Genomic DNA, 17,333 nt, shown 5'->3' on the forward strand with positions numbered 1-17,333 from the left:
CTTACATAATTAGGTTTTTGATTAATGCCAGTTTCTTACGGACAGTAATCAAGGTGACGCTACAAGACCAGAGCCAATAAAGCAGTTATTTTCCTGTCCTTTCATTACCATATTCTAGTGTGCTTGTTCAGAATATGCGTGAATCGTGAAAACATCATGCCAATATGTGAACAAAGCCAGCATTCACTTTATTGATCACCATGTGGATTAACCGCTATTGGAAAACAGATGATTGTGTTAAAGATGTTAATAGATTTTTAATGTACACGTTTTAGAGCTAAACGTTTGTTGAGACAGTTCAGGCGCTGTAGCAGTGTTTAACTATTTTCTGGATGTTTGCCTTTTGGTCTTATTCTAGAAAAAGTAATAATAATACTAAAAAGTAGGCAAAACCATTTTTTGAGAAACCACATTTGGGAGAAAAACTAACAGTTTGGAAACGCATTTGCAAAGGCATTGGATTCTATTGTGGTGTTTCCGAACTGTTGAACGTTTCTCATTACATGCAGGTTTACTGGCTTGACAAAAAGGCGATTGACGAAAAGAATGCTGTCTCGATAGAAAAATCGCGTCCAGCTGAAATAGCTCAGTTGGGCGAGCGTTAGACTGTAACGGTTCCTGCTTCGATACCGGGGTTTTTGCAAACAGCACGACTAGGGTTTTTTTTTTAAATTAATTTTTTGAATTAAAAAAAAACAGCACATTTTTTCTTCAGTGTAATTGGAGGAAATAAAAACGTATTATAGTGCCATTTTCTAATGCGATTAAGAAATGCAAAAAGCATCATCCCTGCGTGGGCTTGAAACACCAACCATTCGATTAACAGCCGAACGTGCTAACCGATTATGGTGTTTTATTGGATAACACCCTGGGAGCTCGACAGAACAGTGTGTATGCATATTCCTAAAATGGAAACCAAATATACACGATTCAAATGGGAATCGTATTCAGATTTTAAGCACAAATTTGATAGACTTCACAGTGCAAAGGAGGAAGGCAGACAATGCAAATGAGGCAACTGGCTCCTACATTTTAAATCATACGAGAAACTTGAACCCAATTAAGCTTTTAACCGCCTGCAGTTTGGAATGAGTTTGAAATCTTGTTGTAACACCTCACTGGGCAACAGCAATTGCATTATATGAAAGCTCCTGTTTATTTGTCAGCGGCACAGCTACCGGTGCCACTCAGAGTTGGAGGGAGACGGTCGGCCACTTGCCCATAAAACAATACTTTCCGGGATCATTTCTATAGTGATTTGCCAGCGAAATGCGTTTATAAAGTGTTTGGACTCGCTATCCACGAGGAAGAGTGAGAGTGTTCGTTTTTGAGCGTGAAGGAGAAAGCGAGTGTTTTTTTTTTTTTGGCCAACTGCTCCCAGTTATTGATGACCGCTCCAGTGTTCCTTAGGGGGCTGGAGGAAGCGGACACGTTCTGAGTGGGTATCTTACCAAAAGGTACGCAAGACGAACTACAGTTGCAAAGCACTGCTGCTTTTTCGATGATTGATTAAAACTATCAATCTGACTGAAAACACGGATCACATTAATTGTGATCGGTTTGATACCAATAGGCTTACATGACAGGTATTGTGTATAGACAATGTCATATACACAGAAATGAACACGGACAGTGTTTATTAAGGGCTGACTCATTGAAACGTTCGAGAGATCTCGGTGTACTGGACAAATATACTGGATTTTTTCCATGTCGTAATTGTGCCGCCTGTGATAATGCGTTTGAAACTAGAGATAATGTGAGACAATGTCTGTTACTGGCGGATTGTTTACAAATGTACTCAATTATGTTACAACTTTTTTGTCTACGAAACATATCTGTAACATTTATGTAATGCCTGTGTGGTTTTTTCATGAAGTTAATTTGCTAACAGACTGTTCTGATTTGTTTCTAACCGTGAAGCGATCGCTCTGTTTGCCATATATTTTCTTTCTGTAGAGGAGTGTCCTTGTGATCCCATATAGAATGCGACGAAACAGGTCGCCCTCCTTAATATAAACAGAAAAAGAATAAGTTCACGCACACACCAGGTGATTTACTGCAGCGTCAGACATTGGAGGTTCAGCAGTGTACTGCAGTGTTGGGCAAAGTCGACGGTGTCAGTCAGGATGGCCGAGCGGTCTAAGGCGCTGCGTTCAGGTCGCAGTCTCTCTGGAGGCGTGGGTTCGAATCCCACTTCTGACATATCTTTATTGTTCATTTATTTCTTAAAACGTCCACTGAATGCTTGGTAATTTGATTTGTTTTTCTTGTTAGTATTCAAATCACAAGGTCGTTAAATGAGAGAAAGTCACCGCAAGCCTGCACCTCACCACATCCTTCACACTGTTAAACTGCCTCATTATGACGAGGCCTCTAATTATGCCTTTCCGATACTTTGAATGTGTTATTGTTCAGTTTAACATGAGAACATCTTAGTAGAACAATCATAATGTCCGCAGGACTTATTTTCCTCGGCTTCTAGTAACAAGCTTTGAGTGTGTGGCCGGTTAGCTCAGTTGGTTAGCGCGTGGTGCTAATAACGCCAAGGTCGCGGGTTTGATCCCCGTACGGGCCATGGCTTTTCTTTTTTAAAGAAACCACAGCATTTGTAATGGTGCCAAAATGAACAATCTTTAACAAAATTAACCGAAGCGATATGAAGTACAACCAGTAATATTTCAGACTTCCTGAGCTTTAAACATGTATTAACAATGAACACATACAATCAATTAAAAACAAAGCTTACGTAGTCGGCAGGATTCGAACCTGCGCGGGGAAACCCCAATGGATTTCAAGTCCATCGCCTTAACCACTCGGCCACGACTACATGCTCGCTCAGTTATCTGTGAAAATATCCAAAAGAAGTAAACGAAACCCGCAGTAATGCTGTAGATGGCAGTATAGGCTAACTAATGAACCGAAGTCAAATGCCTTTGTTGAAACTGTCAGCTTTGTACAAGGCAAGCACACGTGGGAAATGTAAATACAATATAATTTTTGTTAACGTTCATAATAATGAATACATCTTTATTTCAAAATACGTAGCTATTTAACTGATCTTTTCAAAAAACACCCCCATCCTCAAAAACAAAGTAGTTATTTATTTCAACTGAAAAATTGACTTGCTTCATGGCTGTTGCCAGAGCACTCGAGCACGTTCTGGCTAGCGTGAGCGGACTTAGCAGATAACAAGATCTACAAAATATCACATGCTAATAAAACATACCATAATTATGTTCGTTTTTATTATACATGGCGACTTACAGAGACTAGGGTGTGTGAACTATGCATCAGCTGCAGTGTCACTTACAGTTACATCTCACCCGAAAACGGAGCACAAGAAAGTTAAGTGACTTGCTCAGGGTCACACAATGAGTCAGTGGTGGAGGTGGGATATGTATCGGGGGACCTCCTGGTTACAAGCCCTTTATCTTTAACCACTGGACCACGCAGCCTCCTATAACAAAATCACACCCCAGATTTGACTCGCACCCACAATCCCTGGCATAGAAGCCCAGTGCCTTATCCATTAGGCCACAAGGGCTGACACGATAAACACAGTTGGTAGTACTAAAGAAAGAGGGAACAATAGTATCGTGGTTTACTACATCATATCCAAGCCATCGTTGGTGTTCAAACACAGCAGAGTGTTACATTGGGAAAGGGCCGTACTTGTCAGTACGTATTTGATATTCATGTGGGAAGATTTAAGATTGTGAAGAAGTTTAAATATGCTGCGTATTTGCGCATTGGGAACCTTACATAATTAGGTTTTTGATTAATGCCAGTTTCTTACGGACAGTAATCAAGGTGACGCTACAAGACCAGAGCCAATAAAGCAGTTATTTTCCTGTCCTTTCATTACCATATTCTAGTGTGCTTGTTCAGAATATGCGTGAATCGTGAAAACATCTTGCCAATATGTGAACAAAGCCAGCATTCACTTTATTGATCACCATGTGTATTAACCGCTATTGGAAAACAGATGATTGTGTTAAAGATGTTAATAGATTTTTAATGTACACGTTTTAGAGCTAAACGTTTGTTGAGACAGTTCAGGCGCTGTAGCAGTGTTAAACTATTTCCTGGATGTTTGCCTTTTGGTCTTACTCTAGAAAAAGTAATAATAATACTAAAAAGTAGGCAAAACCATTTTTTGAGAAACCGCATTTGGGAGAAAAACTAACAGTTTGGAAACGCATTTGCAAAGGCATTGGATTCTATTGTGGTGTTTCCGAACTGTTGAACGTTTCTCATTACATGCAGGTTTATTGGCTTGACAAAAAGGCGATTGACGAAAAGAATGCTGTCTCGATAGAAAAATCGCGTCAAGCTGAAATAGCTCAGAGTTAGACTGTAACTGTCCCTGCTTCGATGCTGGGTTTTTGCAAACAGCACGACTAGGGTTTTTTTTTTTTAATTAATTTTTTGAATTAAAAAAAAACAGCACATTTTTTCTTCAGTGTAATTGGAGGAAATAAAAACGTATTATAGTGCCATTTTCTAATGCGATTAAGAAATGCAAAAAGCATCATCCCTGCGTGGGCTTGAAACACCAACCATTCGATTAACAGCCGAACGTGCTAACCGATTATGGTGTTTTATTGGATAACACCCTGGGAGCTCGACAGAACAGTGTGTATGCATATTCCTAAAATGGAAACCAAATATACACGATTCAAATGGGAATCGTATTCAGATTTTAAGCACAAATTTGATAGACTTCACAGTGCAAAGGAGGAAGGCAGACAATGCAAATGAGGCAACTGGCTCCTACATTTTAAATCATACGAGAAACTTGAACCCAATTAAGCTTTTAACCGCCTGCAGTTTGGAATGAGTTTGAAATCTTGTTGTAACACCTCACTGGGCAACAGCAATTGCATTATATGAAAGCTCCTGTTTATTTGTCAGCGGCACAGCTACCGGTGCCACTCAGAGTTGGAGGGAGACGGTCGGCCACTTGCCCATAAAACAATACTTTCCGGGATCATTTCTATAGTGATTTGCCAGCGAAATGCGTTTATAAAGTGTTTGGACTCGCTATCCACGAGGAAGAGTGAGAGTGTTCGTTTTTGAGCGTGAAGGAGAAAGCGAGTGTTTTTTTTTTTTTTGGCCAACTGCTCCCAGTTATTGATGACCGCTCCAGTGTTCCTTAGGGGGCTGGAGGAAGCGGACACGTTCTGAGTGGGTATCTTACCAAAAGGTACGCAAGACGAACTACAGTTGCAAAGCACTGCTGCTTTTTCGATGATTGATTAAAACTATCAATCTGACTGAAAACACGGATCACATTAATTGTGATCGGTTTGATACCAATAGGCTTACATGACAGGTATTGTGTATAGACAATGTCATATACACAGAAATGAACACGGACAGTGTTTATTAAGGGCTGACTCATTGAAACGTTCGAGAGATCTCGGTGTACTGGACAAATATACTGGATTTTTTCCATGTCGTAATTGTGCCGCCTGTGATAATGCGTTTGAAACTAGAGATAATGTGAGACAATGTCTGTTACTGGCGGATTGTTTACAAATGTACTCAATTATGTTACAACTTTTTTGTCTACGAAACATATCTGTAACATTTATGTAATGCCTGTGTGGTTTTTTCATGAAGTTAATTTGCTAACAGACTGTTCTGATTTGTTTCTAACCGTGAAGCGATCGCTCTGTTTGCCATATATTTTCTTTCTGTAGAGGAGTGTCCTTGTGATCCCATATAGAATGCAACGAAACAGGTCGCCCTCCTTAATATAAACAGAAAAAGAATAAGTTCACGCACACACCAGGTGATTTACTGCAGCGTCAGACATTGGAGGTTCAGCAGTGTACTGCAGTGTTGGGCAAAGTCGACGGTGTCAGTCAGGATGGCCGAGCGGTCTAAGGCGCTGCGTTCAGGTCGCAGTCTCTCTGGAGGCGTGGGTTCGAATCCCACTTCTGACATATCTTTATTGTTCATTTATTTCTTAAAACGTCCACTGAATGCTTGGTAATTTGATTTGTTTTTCTTGTTAGTATTCAAATCACAAGGTCGTTAAATGAGAGAAAGTCACCGCAAGCCTGCACCTCACCACATCCTTCACACTGTTAAACTGCCTCATTATGACGAGGCCTCTAATTATGCCTTTCCGATACTTTGAATGTGTTATTGTTCAGTTTAACATGAGAACATCTTAGTAGAACAATCATAATGTCCGCAGGACTTATTTTCCTCGGCTTCTAGTAACAAGCTTTGAGTGTGTGGCCGGTTAGCTCAGTTGGTTAGCGCGTGGTGCTAATAACGCCAAGGTCGCGGGTTTGATCCCCGTACGGGCCATGGCTTTTCTTTTTTAAAGAAACCACAGCATTTGTAATGGTGCCAAAATGAACAATCTTTAACAAAATTAACCGAAGCGATATGAAGTACAACCAGTAATATTTCAGACTTCCTGAGCTTTAAACATGTATTAACAATGAACACATACAATCAATTAAAAACAAAGCTTACGTAGTCGGCAGGATTCGAACCTGCGCGGGGAAACCCCAATGGATTTCAAGTCCATCGCCTTAACCACTCGGCCACGACTACATGCTCGCTCAGTTATCTGTGAAAATATCCAAAAGAAGTAAACGAAACCCGCAGTAATGCTGTAGATGGCAGTATAGGCTAACTAATGAACCGAAGTCAAATGCCTTTGTTGAAACTGTCAGCTTTGTACAAGGCAAGCACACGTGGGAAATGTAAATACAATATAATTTTTGTTAACGTTCATAATAATGAATACATCTTTATTTCAAAATACGTAGCTATTTAACTGATCTTTTCAAAAAACACCCCCATCCACAAAAACAAAGTAGTTATTTATTTCAACTGAAGAATTGACTTGCTTCATGGCTGTTGCCAGAGCACTCGAGCACGTTCTGGCTAGCGTGAGCGGACTTAGCAGATAACAAGATCTACAAAATATCACATGCTAATAAAACATACCATAATTATGTTCGTTTTTATTATACATGGTGACTTACAGAGACTAGGGTGTGTGAACTATGCATCAGCTGCAGTGTCACTTACAGTTACATCTCACCCGAAAACGGGGCACAAGAAAGTTAAGTGACTTGCTCAGGGTCACACAATGAGTCAGTGGCGGAGGTGGGATATGTATCGGGGGACCTCCTGGTTACAAGCCCTTTATCTTTAACCACTGGACCATGCAGCCTCCTATAACAAAATCACACCCCAGATTTGGCTCCCACCCACAATCCCTGGCATAGAAGGCCAGTGCCTTATCCATTAGGCCACAAGGGCTGACACGATAAACACAGTTGGTAGTACTAAAGAAAGATGGAACAATAGTATCGTGGTTTAATACATATCCAAGCCATCGTTGGTGTTCAAACACAGCAGAGTGTTACATTGGGAAAGGGCCGTACTTGTCAGTACGTATTTGACATTCATGTGGGAAGATTTAAGATTGTGAAGAAGTTTAAATATGCTGCGTATTTGCGCATTGGGAACCTTACATAATTAGGTTTTTGATTAATGCCACTTTCTTACGGACAGTAATCAAGGTGACGCTACAAGACCAGAGCCAATAAAGCAGTTATTTTCCTGTCCTTTCATTACCATATTCTAGTGTGCTTGTTCAGAATATGCGTGAATCGTGAAAACATCTTGCCAATATGTGAACAAAGCCAGCATTCACTTTATTGATCACCATGTGTATTAACCGCTATTGGAAAACAGATGATTGTGTTAAAGATGTTAATAGATTTTTAATGTACACGTTTTAGAGCTAAACGTTTGTTGAGACAGTTCAGGCGCTGTAGCAGTGTTAAACTATTTCCTGGATGTTTGCCTTTTGGTCTTACTCTAGAAAAAGTAATAATAATACTAAAAAGTAGGCAAAACCATTTTTTGAGAAACCGCATTTGGGAGAAAAACTAACAGTTTGGAAACGCATTTGCAAAGGCATTGGATTCTATTGTGGTGTTTCCGAACTGTTGAACGTTTCTCATTACATGCAGGTTTATTGGCTTGACAAAAAGGCGATTGACGAAAAGAATGCTGTCTCGATAGAAAAATCGCGTCAAGCTGAAATAGCTCAGAGTTAGACTGTAACTGTCCCTGCTTCGATGCTGGGTTTTTGCAAACAGCACGACTAGGGTTTTTTTTTTTTAATTAATTTTTTGAATTAAAAAAAAACAGCACATTTTTTCTTCAGTGTAATTGGAGGAAATAAAAACGTATTATAGTGCCATTTTCTAATGCGATTAAGAAATGCAAAAAGCATCATCCCTGCGTGGGCTTGAAACACCAACCATTCGATTAACAGCCGAACGTGCTAACCGATTATGGTGTTTTATTGGATAACACCCTGGGAGCTCGACAGAACAGTGTGTATGCATATTCCTAAAATGGAAACCAAATATACACGATTCAAATGGGAATCGTATTCAGATTTTAAGCACAAATTTGATAGACTTCACAGTGCAAAGGAGGAAGGCAGACAATGCAAATGAGGCAACTGGCTCCTACATTTTAAATCATACGAGAAACTTGAACCCAATTAAGCTTTTAACCGCCTGCAGTTTGGAATGAGTTTGAAATCTTGTTGTAACACCTCACTGGGCAACAGCAATTGCATTATATGAAAGCTCCTGTTTATTTGTCAGCGGCACAGCTACCGGTGCCACTCAGAGTTGGAGGGAGACGGTCGGCCACTTGCCCATAAAACAATACTTTCCGGGATCATTTCTATAGTGATTTGCCAGCGAAATGCGTTTATAAAGTGTTTGGACTCGCTATCCACGAGGAAGAGTGAGAGTGTTCGTTTTTGAGCGTGAAGGAGAAAGCGAGTGTTTTTTTTTTTTTTGGCCAACTGCTCCCAGTTATTGATGACCGCTCCAGTGTTCCTTAGGGGGCTGGAGGAAGCGGACACGTTCTGAGTGGGTATCTTACCAAAAGGTACGCAAGACGAACTACAGTTGCAAAGCACTGCTGCTTTTTCGATGATTGATTAAAACTATCAATCTGACTGAAAACACGGATCACATTAATTGTGATCGGTTTGATACCAATAGGCTTACATGACAGGTATTGTGTATAGACAATGTCATATACACAGAAATGAACACGGACAGTGTTTATTAAGGGCTGACTCATTGAAACGTTCGAGAGATCTCGGTGTACTGGACAAATATACTGGATTTTTTCCATGTCGTAATTGTGCCGCCTGTGATAATGCGTTTGAAACTAGAGATAATGTGAGACAATGTCTGTTACTGGCGGATTGTTTACAAATGTACTCAATTATGTTACAACTTTTTTGTCTACGAAACATATCTGTAACATTTATGTAATGCCTGTGTGGTTTTTTCATGAAGTTAATTTGCTAACAGACTGTTCTGATTTGTTTCTAACCGTGAAGCGATCGCTCTGTTTGCCATATATTTTCTTTCTGTAGAGGAGTGTCCTTGTGATCCCATATAGAATGCAACGAAACAGGTCGCCCTCCTTAATATAAACAGAAAAAGAATAAGTTCACGCACACACCAGGTGATTTACTGCAGCGTCAGACATTGGAGGTTCAGCAGTGTACTGCAGTGTTGGGCAAAGTCGACGGTGTCAGTCAGGATGGCCGAGCGGTCTAAGGCGCTGCGTTCAGGTCGCAGTCTCTCTGGAGGCGTGGGTTCGAATCCCACTTCTGACATATCTTTATTGTTCATTTATTTCTTAAAACGTCCACTGAATGCTTGGTAATTTGATTTGTTTTTCTTGTTAGTATTCAAATCACAAGGTCGTTAAATGAGAGAAAGTCACCGCAAGCCTGCACCTCACCACATCCTTCACACTGTTAAACTGCCTCATTATGACGAGGCCTCTAATTATGCCTTTCCGATACTTTGAATGTGTTATTGTTCAGTTTAACATGAGAACATCTTAGTAGAACAATCATAATGTCCGCAGGACTTATTTTCCTCGGCTTCTAGTAACAAGCTTTGAGTGTGTGGCCGGTTAGCTCAGTTGGTTAGCGCGTGGTGCTAATAACGCCAAGGTCGCGGGTTTGATCCCCGTACGGGCCATGGCTTTTCTTTTTTAAAGAAACCACAGCATTTGTAATGGTGCCAAAATGAACAATCTTTAACAAAATTAACCGAAGCGATATGAAGTACAACCAGTAATATTTCAGACTTCCTGAGCTTTAAACATGTATTAACAATGAACACATACAATCAATTAAAAACAAAGCTTACGTAGTCGGCAGGATTCGAACCTGCGCGGGGAAACCCCAATGGATTTCAAGTCCATCGCCTTAACCACTCGGCCACGACTACATGCTCGCTCAGTTATCTGTGAAAATATCCAAAAGAAGTAAACGAAACCCGCAGTAATGCTGTAGATGGCAGTATAGGCTAACTAATGAACCGAAGTCAAATGCCTTTGTTGAAACTGTCAGCTTTGTACAAGGCAAGCACACGTGGGAAATGTAAATACAATATAATTTTTGTTAACGTTCATAATAATGAATACATCTTTATTTCAAAATACGTAGCTATTTAACTGATCTTTTCAAAAAACACCCCCATCCACAAAAACAAAGTAGTTATTTATTTCAACTGAAGAATTGACTTGCTTCATGGCTGTTGCCAGAGCACTCGAGCACGTTCTGGCTAGCGTGAGCGGACTTAGCAGATAACAAGATCTACAAAATATCACATGCTAATAAAACATACCATAATTATGTTCGTTTTTATTATACATGGCGACTTACAGAGACTAGGGTGTGTGAACTATGCATCAGCTGTAGAGTCACTTACATTTACATCTCACCTGAAAAACGGAGCACAAGAAAGTTAAGTGACTTGCTCAGGGTCACACAATGAGTCAGTGGCGGAGGTGGGATATGTATCGGGGGACCTCCTGGTTACAAGCCCTTTATCTTTAACCACTGGACCACACAGCCTCCTATAACAAAATCACACCACAGATTTGACTCGCACCCACAATCCCTGGCATAGAAGGCCAGTGCCTTATCCATTAGGCCACAAGGGCTGACACGATAAACAAAGTTGGTAGTACTAAAGAAAGAGGGAACAATAGTATCGTGGTTTAATACATCATATCCAAGCCATCGTTGGTGTTCAAACACAGCAGAGTGTTACACTGGGAAAGGGCCGTACTTGTCAGTACGTATTTGATATTCATGTGGGAAGATTTAAGATTGTGAAGAAGTTTAAATATGCTGCGTATTTGCGCATTGGGAACCTTACATAATTAGGTTTTTGATTAATGCCAGTTTCTTACGGACAGTAATCAAGGTGACGCTACAAGACCAGAGCCAATAAAGCAGTTATTTTCCTGTCCTTTCATTACCATATTCTAGTGTGCTTGTTCAGAATATGCGTGAATCGTGAAAACATCATGCCAATATGTGAACAAAGCCAGCATTCACTTTATTGATCACCATGTGGATTAACCGCTATTGGAAAACAGATGATTGTGTTAAAGATGTTAATAGATTTTTAATGTACACGTTTTAGAGCTAAACGTTTGTTGAGACAGTTCAGGCGCTGTAGCAGTGTTTAACTATTTTCTGGATGTTTGCCTTTTGGTCTTATTCTAGAAAAAGTAATAATAATACTAAAAAGTAGGCAAAACCATTTTTTGAGAAACCACATTTGGGAGAAAAACTAACAGTTTGGAAACGCATTTGCAAAGGCATTGGATTCTATTGTGGTGTTTCCGAACTGTTGAACGTTTCTCATTACATGCAGGTTTACTGGCTTGACAAAAAGGCGATTGACGAAAAGAATGCTGTCTCGATAGAAAAATCGCGTCCAGCTGAAATAGCTCAGTTGGGCGAGCGTTAGACTGTAACGGTTCCTGCTTCGATACCGGGGTTTTTGCAAACAGCACGACTAGGGTTTTTTTTTTAAATTAATTTTTTGAATTAAAAAAAAACAGCACATTTTTTCTTCAGTGTAATTGGAGGAAATAAAAACGTATTATAGTGCCATTTTCTAATGCGATTAAGAAATGCAAAAAGCATCATCCCTGCGTGGGCTTGAAACACCAACCATTCGATTAACAGCCGAACGTGCTAACCGATTATGGTGTTTTATTGGATAACACCCTGGGAGCTCGACAGAACAGTGTGTATGCATATTCCTAAAATGGAAACCAAATATACACGATTCAAATGGGAATCGTATTCAGATTTTAAGCACAAATTTGATAGACTTCACAGTGCAAAGGAGGAAGGCAGACAATGCAAATGAGGCAACTGGCTCCTACATTTTAAATCATACGAGAAACTTGAACCCAATTAAGCTTTTAACCGCCTGCAGTTTGGAATGAGTTTGAAATCTTGTTGTAACACCTCACTGGGCAACAGCAATTGCATTATATGAAAGCTCCTGTTTATTTGTCAGCGGCACAGCTACCGGTGCCACTCAGAGTTGGAGGGAGACGGTCGGCCACTTGCCCATAAAACAATACTTTCCGGGATCATTTCTATAGTGATTTGCCAGCGAAATGCGTTTATAAAGTGTTTGGACTCGCTATCCACGAGGAAGAGTGAGAGTGTTCGTTTTTGAGCGTGAAGGAGAAAGCGAGTGTTTTTTTTTTTTTTGGCCAACTGCTCCCAGTTATTGATGACCGCTCCAGTGTTCCTTAGGGGGCTGGAGGAAGCGGACACGTTCTGAGTGGGTATCTTACCAAAAGGTACGCAAGACGAACTACAGTTGCAAAGCACTGCTGCTTTTTCGATGATTGATTAAAACTATCAATCTGACTGAAAACACGGATCACATTAATTGTGATCGGTTTGATACCAATAGGCTTACATGACAGGTATTGTGTATAGACAATGTCATATACACAGAAATGAACACGGACAGTGTTTATTAAGGGCTGACTCATTGAAACATTCGAGAGATCTCGGTGTACTGGACAAATATACTGGATTTTTTCCATGTCGTAATTGTGCCGCCTGTGATAATGCGTTTGAAACTAGAGATAATGTGAGACAATGTCTGTTACTGGCGGATTGTTTACAAATGTACTCAATTATGTTACAACTTTTTTGTCTACGAAACATATCTGTAACATTTATGTAATGCCTGTGTGGTTTTTTCATGAAGTTAATTTGCTAACAGACTGTTCTGATTTGTTTCTAACCGTGAAGCGATCGCTCTGTTTGCCGTATATTTTCTGTCTGTAAGAGGAGTGTCCTTGTGATCCCATATAGAATGCGACGAAACAGGTCGCCCTCCTTAATATAAACAGAAAAAGAATAAGTTCACGCACACACCAGGTGATTTACTGCAGCGTCAGACATTGGAGGTTCAGCAGTGTACTGCAGTGTTGGGCAAAGTCGACGGTGTCAGTCAGGATGGCCGAGCGGTCTAAGGCGCTGCGTTCAGGTCGCAGTCTCTCTGGAGGCGTGGGTTCGAATCCCACTTCTGACATATCTTTATTGTTCATTTATTTCTTAAAACGTCCACTGAATGCTTGGTAATTTGATTTGTTTTTCTTGTTAGTATTCAAATCACAAGGTCGTTAAATGAGAGAAAGTCACCGCAAGCCTGCACCTCACCACATCCTTCACACTGTTAAACTGCCTCATTATGACGAGGCCTCTAATTATGCCTTTCCGATACTTTGAATGTGTTATTGTTCAGTTTAACATGAGAACATCTTAGTAGAACAATCATAATGTCCGCAGGACTTATTTTCCTCGGCTTCTAGTAACAAGCTTTGAGTGTGTGGCCGGTTAGCTCAGTTGGTTAGCGCGTGGTGCTAATAACGCCAAGGTCGCGGGTTTGATCCCCGTACGGGCCATGGCTTTTCTTTTTTAAAGAAACCACAGCATTTGTAATGGTGCCAAAATGAACAATCTTTAACAAAATTAACCGAAGCGATATGAAGTACAACCAGTAATATTTCAGACTTCCTGAGCTTTAAACATGTATTAACAATGAACACATACAATCAATTAAAAACAAAGCTTACGTAGTCGGCAGGATTCGAACCTGCGCGGGGAAACCCCAATGGATTTCAAGTCCATCGCCTTAACCACTCGGCCACGACTACATGCTCGCTCAGTTATCTGTGAAAATATCCAAAAGAAGTAAACGAAACCCGCAGTAATGCTGTAGATGGCAGTATAGGCTAACTAATGAACCGAAGTCAAATGCCTTTGTTGAAACTGTCAGCTTTGTACAAGGCAAGCACACGTGGGAAATGTAAATACAATATAATTTTTGTTAACGTTCATAATAATGAATACATCTTTATTTCAAAATACGTAGCTATTTAACTGATCTTTTCAAAAAACACCCCCATCCACAAAAACAAAGTAGTTATTTATTTCAACTGAAGAATTGACTTGCTTCATGGCTGTTGCCAGAGCACTCGAGCACGTTCTGGCTAGCGTGAGCGGACTTAGCAGATAACAAGATCTACAAAATATCACATGCTAATAAAACATACCATAATTATGTTCGTTTTTATTATACATGGCGACTTACAGAGACTAGGGTGTGTGAACTATGCATCAGCTGTAGAGTCACTTACATTTACATCTCACCTGAAAAACGGAGCACAAGAAAGTTAAGTGACTTGCTCAGGGTCACACAATGAGTCAGTGGCGGAGGTGGGATATGTATCGGGGGACCTCCTGGTTACAAGCCCTTTATCTTTAACCACTGGACCACACAGCCTCCTATAACAAAATCACACCACAGATTTGACTCGCACCCACAATCCCTGGCATAGAAGGCCAGTGCCTTATCCATTAGGCCACAAGGGCTGACACGATAAACAAAGTTGGTAGTACTAAAGAAAGAGGGAACAATAGTATCGTGGTTTAATACATCATATCCAAGCCATCGTTGGTGTTCAAACACAGCAGAGTGTTACACTGGGAAAGGGCCGTACTTGTCAGTACGTATTTGATATTCATGTGGGAAGATTTAAGATTGTGAAGAAGTTTAAATATGCTGCGTATTTGCGCATTGGGAACCTTACATAATTAGGTTTTTGATTAATGCCAGTTTCTTACGGACAGTAATCAAGGTGACGCTACAAGACCAGAGCCAATAAAGCAGTTATTTTCCTGTCCTTTCATTACCATATTCTAGTGTGCTTGTTCAGAATATGCGTGAATCGTGAAAACATCATGCCAATATGTGAACAAAGCCAGCATTCACTTTATTGATCACCATGTGGATTAACCGCTATTGGAAAACAGATGATTGTGTTAAAGATGTTAATAGATTTTTAATGTACACGTTTTAGAGCTAAACGTTTGTTGAGACAGTTCAGGCGCTGTAGCAGTGTTTAACTATTTTCTGGATGTTTGCCTTTTGGTCTTATTCTAGAAAAAGTAATAATAATACTAAAAAGTAGGCAAAACCATTTTTTGAGAAACCACATTTGGGAGAAAAACTAACAGTTTGGAAACGCATTTGCAAAGGCATTGGATTCTATTGTGGTGTTTCCGAACTGTTGAACGTTTCTCATTACATGCAGGTTTACTGGCTTGACAAAAAGGCGATTGACGAAAAGAATGCTGTCTCGATAGAAAAATCGCGTCCAGCTGAAATAGCTCAGTTGGGCGAGCGTTAGACTGTAACGGTTCCTGCTTCGATACCGGGGTTTTTGCAAACAGCACGACTAGGGTTTTTTTTTTAAATTAATTTTTTGAATTAAAAAAAAACAGCACATTTTTTCTTCAGTGTAATTGGAGGAAATAAAAACGTATTATAGTGCCATTTTCTAATGCGATTAAGAAATGCAAAAAGCATCATCCCTGCGTGGGCTTGAAACACCAACCATTCGATTAACAGCCGAACGTGCTAACCGATTATGGTGTTTTATTGGATAACACCCTGGGAGCTCGACAGAACAGTGTGTATGCATATTCCTAAAATGGAAACCAAATATACACGATTCAAATGGGAATCGTATTCAGATTTTAAGCACAAATTTGATAGACTTCACAGTGCAAAGGAGGAAGGCAGACAATGCAAATGAGGCAACTGGCTCCTACATTTTAAATCATACGAGAAACTTGAACCCAATTAAGCTTTTAACCGCCTGCAGTTTGGAATGAGTTTGAAATCTTGTTGTAACACCTCACTGGGCAACAGCAATTGCATTATATGAAAGCCCCTGTTTATTTGTCAGCGGCACAGCTACCGGTGCCACTCAGAGTTGGAGGGAGACGGTCGGCCACTTGCCCATAAAACAATACTTTCCGGGATCATTTCTATAGTGATTTGCCAGCGAAATGCGTTTATAAAGTGTTTGGACTCGCTATCCACGAGGAAGAGTGAGAGTGTTCGTTTTTGAGCGTGAAGGAGAAAGCGAGTGTTTTTTTTTTTTTGGCCAACTGCTCCCAGTTATTGATGACCGCTCCAGTGTTCCTTAGGGGGCTGGAGGAAGCGGACACGTTCTGAGTGGGTATCTTACCAAAAGGTACGCAAGACTAACTACAGTTGCAAAGCACTGCTGCTTTTTCGATGATTGATTAAAACTATCAATCTGACTGAAAACACGGATCACATTAATTGTGATCGGTTTGATACCAATAGGCTTACATGACAGGTATTGTGTATAGACAATGTCATATACACAGAAATGAACACGGACAGTGTTTATTAAGGGCTGACTCATTGAAACGTTCGAGAGATCTCGGTGTACTGGACAAATATACTGGATTTTTTCCATGTCGTAATTGTGCCGCCTGTGATAATGCGTTTGAAACTAGAGATAATGTGAGACAATGTCTGTTACTGGCGGATTGTTTACAAATGTACTCAATTATGTTACAACTTTTTTGTCTACGAAACATATCTGTAACATTTATGTAATGCCTGTGTGGTTTTTTCATGAAGTTAATTTGCTAACAGACTGTTCTGATTTGTTTCTAACCGTGAAGCGATCGCTCTGTTTGCCATATATTTTCTTTCTGTAGAGGAGTGTCCTTGTGATCCCATATAGAATGCAACGAAACAGGTCGCCCTCCTTAATATAAACAGAAAAAGAATAAGTTCACGCACACACCAGGTGATTTACTGCAGCGTCAGACATTGGAGGTTCAGCAGTGTACTGCAGTGTTGGGCAAAGTCGACGGTGTCAGTCAGGATGGCCGAGCGGTCTAAGGCGCTGCGTTCAGGTCGCAGTCTCTCTGGAGGCGTGGGTTCGAATCCCACTTCTGACATATCTTTATTGTTCATTTATTTCTTAAAACGTCCACTGAATGCTTGGTAATTTGATTTGTTTTTCTTGTTAGTATTCAAATCACAAGGTCGTTAAATGAGAGAAAGTCACCGCAAGCC

General features: G+C 40.3%; 18 non-coding genes across 18 annotated transcripts; 14 read left to right on the forward strand and 4 right to left on the reverse strand.

Moving 5' to 3' along the window:
• Window positions 1-1,223: 1,223 nt before the first annotated feature.
• LOC131705421 (small nucleolar RNA U3) lies at window positions 1,224-1,443 on the forward strand. The gene has a single exon (XR_009310378.1). It is a non-coding gene; the product is annotated as a small nucleolar RNA U3 (small nucleolar RNA).
• A 677-nt stretch (window positions 1,444-2,120) lies between these two features.
• Window positions 2,121-2,202, forward strand: trnal-cag (transfer RNA leucine (anticodon CAG)). The gene has a single exon. It is a non-coding gene; the product is annotated as a tRNA-Leu (tRNA).
• A 299-nt stretch (window positions 2,203-2,501) lies between these two features.
• On the forward strand, window positions 2,502-2,575 carry trnai-aau (transfer RNA isoleucine (anticodon AAU)). The gene has a single exon. It is a non-coding gene; the product is annotated as a tRNA-Ile (tRNA).
• Window positions 2,576-2,745: 170 nt separating this feature from the next.
• trnas-uga (transfer RNA serine (anticodon UGA)) lies at window positions 2,746-2,827 on the reverse strand. Its single transcript has one exon. It is a non-coding gene; the product is annotated as a tRNA-Ser (tRNA).
• A 2,144-nt stretch (window positions 2,828-4,971) lies between these two features.
• LOC131705428 (small nucleolar RNA U3) lies at window positions 4,972-5,192 on the forward strand. Its single transcript, XR_009310384.1, has one exon. It is a non-coding gene; the product is annotated as a small nucleolar RNA U3 (small nucleolar RNA).
• A 677-nt stretch (window positions 5,193-5,869) lies between these two features.
• Window positions 5,870-5,951, forward strand: trnal-cag (transfer RNA leucine (anticodon CAG)). Its single transcript has one exon. It is a non-coding gene; the product is annotated as a tRNA-Leu (tRNA).
• Window positions 5,952-6,250: 299 nt separating this feature from the next.
• trnai-aau (transfer RNA isoleucine (anticodon AAU)) lies at window positions 6,251-6,324 on the forward strand. Its single transcript has one exon. It is a non-coding gene; the product is annotated as a tRNA-Ile (tRNA).
• A 170-nt stretch (window positions 6,325-6,494) lies between these two features.
• trnas-uga (transfer RNA serine (anticodon UGA)) lies at window positions 6,495-6,576 on the reverse strand. The gene has a single exon. It is a non-coding gene; the product is annotated as a tRNA-Ser (tRNA).
• Window positions 6,577-8,717: 2,141 nt separating this feature from the next.
• LOC131705429 (small nucleolar RNA U3) lies at window positions 8,718-8,938 on the forward strand. Its single transcript, XR_009310385.1, has one exon. It is a non-coding gene; the product is annotated as a small nucleolar RNA U3 (small nucleolar RNA).
• Window positions 8,939-9,615: 677 nt separating this feature from the next.
• trnal-cag (transfer RNA leucine (anticodon CAG)) lies at window positions 9,616-9,697 on the forward strand. The gene has a single exon. It is a non-coding gene; the product is annotated as a tRNA-Leu (tRNA).
• Window positions 9,698-9,996: 299 nt separating this feature from the next.
• Window positions 9,997-10,070, forward strand: trnai-aau (transfer RNA isoleucine (anticodon AAU)). Its single transcript has one exon. It is a non-coding gene; the product is annotated as a tRNA-Ile (tRNA).
• Window positions 10,071-10,240: 170 nt separating this feature from the next.
• Window positions 10,241-10,322, reverse strand: trnas-uga (transfer RNA serine (anticodon UGA)). Its single transcript has one exon. It is a non-coding gene; the product is annotated as a tRNA-Ser (tRNA).
• A 2,154-nt stretch (window positions 10,323-12,476) lies between these two features.
• On the forward strand, window positions 12,477-12,697 carry LOC131705430 (small nucleolar RNA U3). Its single transcript, XR_009310386.1, has one exon. It is a non-coding gene; the product is annotated as a small nucleolar RNA U3 (small nucleolar RNA).
• A 678-nt stretch (window positions 12,698-13,375) lies between these two features.
• On the forward strand, window positions 13,376-13,457 carry trnal-cag (transfer RNA leucine (anticodon CAG)). The gene has a single exon. It is a non-coding gene; the product is annotated as a tRNA-Leu (tRNA).
• A 299-nt stretch (window positions 13,458-13,756) lies between these two features.
• On the forward strand, window positions 13,757-13,830 carry trnai-aau (transfer RNA isoleucine (anticodon AAU)). Its single transcript has one exon. It is a non-coding gene; the product is annotated as a tRNA-Ile (tRNA).
• A 170-nt stretch (window positions 13,831-14,000) lies between these two features.
• trnas-uga (transfer RNA serine (anticodon UGA)) lies at window positions 14,001-14,082 on the reverse strand. The gene has a single exon. It is a non-coding gene; the product is annotated as a tRNA-Ser (tRNA).
• Window positions 14,083-16,236: 2,154 nt separating this feature from the next.
• On the forward strand, window positions 16,237-16,456 carry LOC131705422 (small nucleolar RNA U3). Its single transcript, XR_009310379.1, has one exon. It is a non-coding gene; the product is annotated as a small nucleolar RNA U3 (small nucleolar RNA).
• Window positions 16,457-17,133: 677 nt separating this feature from the next.
• Window positions 17,134-17,215, forward strand: trnal-cag (transfer RNA leucine (anticodon CAG)). The gene has a single exon. It is a non-coding gene; the product is annotated as a tRNA-Leu (tRNA).
• Window positions 17,216-17,333: the final 118 nt, after the last annotated feature.

This window comes from Acipenser ruthenus, chromosome 35 (genome assembly GCF_902713425.1).
Source record: "Acipenser ruthenus chromosome 35, fAciRut3.2 maternal haplotype, whole genome shotgun sequence".
NCBI lineage: Eukaryota > Metazoa > Chordata > Actinopteri > Acipenseriformes > Acipenseridae > Acipenser > Acipenser ruthenus.